This window comes from Engystomops pustulosus, unplaced genomic scaffold (assembly GCF_040894005.1).
Source record: "Engystomops pustulosus unplaced genomic scaffold, aEngPut4.maternal MAT_SCAFFOLD_116, whole genome shotgun sequence".
Taxonomy (NCBI): Eukaryota; Metazoa; Chordata; class Amphibia; order Anura; family Leptodactylidae; genus Engystomops; species Engystomops pustulosus.
In genome coordinates, this window is record NW_027284997.1 from 339,851 (window position 1) to 346,564 (window position 6,714).

Below are 6,714 nucleotides of genomic sequence, written 5' to 3' on the forward strand. Positions count from 1 at the left end.
GCACTGTGGCTACTGGGGGCAGCACTGTGACTATTATAGGGCAGCGCTGTGACTACAGGGGGCAGCGCTGTGACTACAGGGGGCAGCGCTGTGACTACAGGGGGCAGCGCTGTGACTACAGGGGGCAGCGCTGTGACTATTATAGGGCAGCACTGTGACTACAGGGGGCAGCACTGTGACTACTGGGGTCAGCGCTGTGACTATTATAGGGCAGCACTGTGACTACAGGGGTCAGCACTGTGACTACCGGGGTCAGCACTGTGACTATTATAGGGCAGCACTGTGACTACAGGGGGCAGCACTGTGACTACAGGGGGCGGCACTGTGACTACTCGGGGATAGCACTGTGACTACTGGGGGCAGCACTGTGTCTATTATAGGGCAGCACTTTCACTACTGGGGGCAGCACTGTGATTACTGGGGAACAGCACTGTGACTACTGGGGCAGTACTGCGATTATGAGGGGCAGCACTGTGACTACTGGGGGCAGCACTGTGGCTCCCGGGGGCAGCACTGTGACTACCAGGGACATCTCTGTAACTACTGGGGGCAGCTCTGTAATTGGGGATAGCACTGTGACTACTGAGGGCTGGACTGTGACTAATGGGGATACCACTGTGATTACTGGGGGCAGCGCTGTGGCTGGTGGAGGCAGCGCTGTGGCTACTGGGGGCAGTGCTGTGACTACTGGGGGCAGTGCTGTGACTACTGGGGCAGCACTGTGGCTTCTGGGGGAAGCACTGTGTCTATTATAGGGCAGCACTGTGACTACTGGGGGCTGCACTGTAACTACTGGGGGCAGCTCTGTAATTGGGGATAGCACTGTGACTACTGTGTGCTGGACTGTGACTACTGGGAATAGTACTGTGATTACTGGGGGCAGCACTGTGACTACTGGGGGCAGCACTGTGATTATGGGGGGCAGGACTGTGATTATGGGGGGCAGGACTGTGACTACTGGGGGCAGCACTGTGATTATGGGGGGCAGCTCTGTAATTGGGGATAGCACTGTGACTACTGTGGGCTGGACTGTGACTACTGGGAATAGTACTGTGACTACTGGGAATAGTACTGTGACTACTGGGGGGCAGCACTGTCACTACTGGGGGGCAGCACTGACTATGGGGGGCAGCACTGTGACTACTGGGGGCAGCACTGTGGCTACCGGGGGCAGCACTGTGGCTACCAGGGACATCTCTGTAACTACTGGGGGCAGCTCTGTAATTGGGGATAGCACTGTGACTACTGAGGGCTGCACTGTGACTAATGGGGATAGCACTGTGATTACTGGGGGCAGCGCTGTAGCTGGTGGAGGCAGCGCTGTGGCTACTGGGGGCAGTGCTGTGACTACTGGGGGCAGCACTGTGGCTACTAGGGGCAGCACTAAATAGTAGCAGAGGTACCGCACTCTACTGGAATGTGTGGTGCTCTAGAAAATTGGGATTCTCGGTCCACTTCATGCAAGATAGATGAATTTTCGGCACACACAATGAGTTTTTCTTTGCTTAATTAATTTTTATTTGTAGTGAAAGAATTCATAGTAATCAGCCTTCACCATAAAGTAGTTTTGTATCATAACATCTTTTTTCAAAACATAAGTAGATCAACAATTAGTACGACGTTTTGGTCATCTCGACCTTTGACAAAGGGGGCAGCACTGTGACTACTGGGGGCAGCACTGTGACTACTGGGGGCAGCACTGTGACTACTGGGGGCAGCACTGTGACTACTGGGGGCAGCACTGTGACTACTGGGGGCAGCACTGTGACTATTATAGGGCAGTGTTAGGTTCAGTGGATCCTCTGGACCACCGCGGGAGATGTAACTAGCCAACACCCGGAACCGGAGCCTAGCGGCACCTGGTTTTCACCAGAGCCCGCCGCAAAGCGGGTTGGACTTGCTGCGGCAGGATACCACTAGGTCGTTCCCAGGTGTGACTAGCCCACGGTGGCAGCCGAGGTCGAGGTACCTTAACGGATGACAAACTCGTAGTCGGGTCCAGGCACAGGGTCAGGGCAGGCGGCAGAGATGCAACGTCAGGTTCAAGTCCGGGGTCAGCAACAGGAGGTCCAGGCAGGAGGGAACGGGAACACAGGCACACAGCAACAGGGAGGAACACAGGTAACACGGCAACACAGGACTCAGGAACGGGAACACACAGGAATACACTGGAACGCAGGAATACGCAGGAACACAGCAATACTCGCTAGGAAGCTTTCTCTAAGGCTAAGAGGCACAAAGATCCGGCAGGGAATGATGGGAAACAAAGGGTTATATACAAAACAGGAAATGACCAATACTAATCACCTGTGCGCTGGCCCTTTAAATCTCGACCCAGTCCGGACGGGAGCGGGAGCCAGGAGAGGTGAGTGCACCGGAGCAGCAGTGGGGCAGCGGAGGGAGGCATGGGTGCACCCGCGATCCGCGATATGGATCGCGGGGGTGCCCGCAACGGAGGCACGGGTGCACCCGCGATCCGTGGTATGGATCGCGGGGGTGCCCGTGACAGGCAGCACTGTGACTACTGGGGGCAGCACTGTGACTATTATAGGGCAGCACTGTGACTTCTGGGGGGAATGTACATTCCCCTTTTTTTCATGTATATTTTTTCCTGTATATTCTATACAATTTTGTGCTTTTTTATCCATTTGATCTGCACTTTTGTAATCTATTTATCTGCAATGTAGTTTTTTATCCCATCCCCCGCCCCCCCTGGGTTGCGCGCAGTGCAGCAGTTTCTTTCGGGGACACATTTCTCTGTTGCACCACGTTGAGTGTATGATGCTGGGAGTGAGCTGCTCTGACACCTGGGATGTTCCTCTATGAATGGAGGCAGTGCACAGATCCCCCTGCGGGGGGCGGTTACCCCAGCCCCTCTGGTGTGCCGCACAGGTAACACTTACCTTGTGATTTAGGAGCGCAGTGTGGTGCCGTCACTTACTGTGGCCTCTATACACTATTATATACTGTGTAATCTCCGCGGTCACTTACCCCTCACGTGTTTGGGTTTCCTGTGGCAGATTACTTTGTGCCTCTGTTCCCATTTTTTAACCCCTTCAGGGCGGGGCCAGTTTGTAGCCATGTTTTGGATTGTGACTTTTGATCTGTTACTTATCGCAGCGATTCTGAGGTTGTTCCCCACGTGTTGTTCTTCGTGTTTCTGGTAAATTTTGGCCGATAAGTTTTGTGTTTATTTACAAATAAAAGAAAACGTGATGAAGTTTTTGAAATATTCGCCATTTTGGAAATTGATAATCACCGCGTTTTCCAGCAGAAGATTTACCACCTAAATAACTTACTGAATATCATTTCCCGTGTTATTATTTACATTTTCATCATTTGTGAAATGTCGGGAATTCATTTTGTTGTCTCGTTGCTACAAATCGAATATCGGTTTTCCGTATTTTCAGAATTGACTATTTTGGGGAAAACTTTTGTTTTGAATGAAAATTTACATATTTGGCATTAAACCTCCCTATATAATCCTCCCATGTTCAGATCTCCCCCCTCAAACTATCAGAAACCGCTTTTAGGAAGATTGTTAACCCCTTGAGATCTTCATAGTCATTGGGGGTCATTTCCTTACCCGGTCCATTCGCGATCCAGCGGCGTGTTCTCTGAAGTAGATTCGGGTCCGGCCGGGATTCACTAAGGCAGTTCCTCTGATGTCCACCAGGTGGCGCTGCTGCGCTGAAAGTCATCGGAACGCACTGGAGTTCACCGAGCCGGACTAAGTGAGGGTAAGTGCGAGTCCTTTTTTTTATACGCCAAAATCCCAGGGCAATTCAGGGAAAATCGACGCAAAATGAAAAAATGTGGGTAAATCACCGTAAAAACGCGATTCGGGCCCTTAGTAAATGAATCAAAATGGCGGTGAAATTTAAAATGGTCAAATTGTGCCGGTTATACGCTCATTTAGCCCTAAAATTTACACATTTCCAAAAGATAAAAAGAGAAAACACTCAAATATGTACAAGAAAAGCGTCAGAACAACCAAACTATAAGCAAAATATCAAACTTTATTTACACATTCCAAACATTGTGACAAACACTGAACAATGTAACAACACAGGAGACTCGATGGGATGAGTGTCAGACCATGAAGAAGCCGCAGTGACTGCAATAGTCATCAGGTCTAGAGCGCAGCATGCAGCCCGTGTACAAGCAGAATCAGAACCAGCACACCACAGGCAGCCCGTGTACAAGCAGAATCAGAACCAGCACACCACAGGCAGCCCGTGTACAAGCAGAATCAGAACCAGCACACCACAGGCAGCCCGTGTACAAGCAGAATCAGAACCAGCACACCACAGGCAGCCCGTGTACAAGCAGAATCAGAACCAGCACACCACAGGCAGCCCGTGTACAAGCAGAATCAGAACCGGAACACCACAGGCAGCCCGTGTACAAGCAGAATCAGAACCAGCACACCACAGGCAGCCCGTGTACAAGCAGAATCAGAACCAGCACACCACAGGCATCCCGTGTACAAGCAGAATCAGAACCAGCACACCACAGGCAGCCCGTGTACAAGCAGTATCAGAACCAGCACACCACAGGCAGCCCGTGTACAAGCAGTATCAGAACCAGCACACCACAGGCAGCCCGTGTACAAGCAGAATCAGAACCGGAACACCACAGGCAGCCCGTGTACAAGCAGAATCAGAACCAGCACACCACAGGCAGCCCGTGTACAAGCAGAATCAGAACCAGCACACCACAGGCATCCCGTGTACAAGCAGAATCAGAACCAGCACACCACAGGCAGCCCGTGTACAAGCAGTATCAGAACCAGCACACCACAGGCAGCCCGTGTACAAGCAGTATCAGAACCAGCACACCACAGGCAGCCCGTGTACAAGCAGAATCAGAACCAGAACACCACAGGCAGCCCGTGTACAAGCAGAATCAGAACCAGAACACCACAGGCAGCCCGTGTACAAGCAGAATCAGAACCAGAACACCACAGGCAGCCCGTGTACAAGCAGAATCAGAACCGGAACACCACAGGCAGCCCGTGTACAAACAGAATCAGAACCAGCACACCACAGGCAGCCCGTGTACAAGCAGAATCAGAACCAGCACACCACAGGCAGCCCGTGTACAAGAAGAATCAGAACCAGCACACCACAGGCAGCCCGTGTACAAGCAAAATCCGAACCAGCACACCACAGGCAGCCCGTGTACAAGCAGAACCAGAACACCACAGGCAGCCCGTGTACAAGCAGAACCAGCACACCACAGGCAGCCCGTGTACAAGCAGAACCAGCACACCACAGGCATCCCGTGTACAAGCAGAATCAGAACAAGCACACCACAGGCAGCCCGTGTACAAGCAGTATCAGAACCAGCACACCACAGGCAGCCCGTGTACAAGCAGTATCAGAACCAGCACACCACAGGCAGCCCGTGTACAAGCAGAATCAGAACCAGAACACCACAGGCAGCCCGTGTACAAGCAGAATCAGAACCAGAACACCACAGGCAGCCCGTGTACAAGCAGAATCAGAACCAGAACACCACAGGCAGCCCGTGTACAAGCAGAATCAGAACCAGCACACCACAGGCAGCCCGTGTACAAGCAGAATCAGAACCAGAACACCACAGGCAGCCCGTGTACAAGCAGAATCAGAACCAGCACACCACAGGCAGCCCGTGTACAAGAAGAATCAGAACCAGAACACCACAGGCAGCCCGTGTACAAGCAGAATCAGAACCAGCACACCACAGGCAGCCCGTGTACAAGCAGTATCAGAACCAGCACACCACAGGCAGCCCGTGTACAAGCAGAATCAGAACCAGCACACCACAGGCAGCCCGTGTACAAGCAGAATCAGAACCAGCACACCACAGGCAGCCCGTGTACAAGCAGAATCAGAACCAGCACACCACAGGCAGCCCGTGTACAAGCAGAATCAGAACCAGCACACCACAGGCAGCCGGGGGGTCGTGATGGTGACTTCCTCAGAGGGGAGCGGTCAGTGTGACGCTGTATATGGCAGCAGTGGGGTCGTGATGGTGACTTCATCAGGGGGGAGGGGTCAGTGTGACGCTGTATATGGCAGCAGTGGGGTTGTGATGGTGACTTCATCAGGGGGGAGCGGTCAGTGTGACGCTGTATATGGCGGCAGTGGGGTCGTGATGGTGACTTCCTCAGGGGGGAGCGGTCAGTGTGACGCTGTATATGGCAGCAGTGGGGTTGTGATGGTGACTTCCTCAGGGGGGAGTGGTCAGTGTGACGCTGTATATGGCAGCCGGGGGGTCGTGATGGTGACTTCCTCAGGGGGGAGCGGTCAGTGTGACGCTGTATATGGCAGCAGTGGGGTCGTGATGGTGACTTCCTCAGGGGGGAGTGGTCAGTGTGACGCTGTATATGGCAGCCGGGGGGTCGTGATGGTGACTTCCTCAGGGGGGAGTGGTCAGTGTGACGCTGTATATGGCAGCCGGGGGGTCGTGATGGTGACTTCATCAGGGGGGAGCGGTCAGTGTGACGCTGTATATGGCAGCAGTGGGGTCGTGATGGTGACTTCCTCAGGGGGAAGCGGTCAGTGTGACGCTGTATATGGCAGCAGTGGGGTCGTGATGGGGACTTCCTCAGGGGGGAGCGGTCAGTGTGATGCTGTATATGGCGGCAGTGGGGTCGTGATGGTGACTTCCTCAGGGGGGAGTGGTCAGTGTGACGCTGTATATGGCAGCCGGGGGGTCGTGATGGTG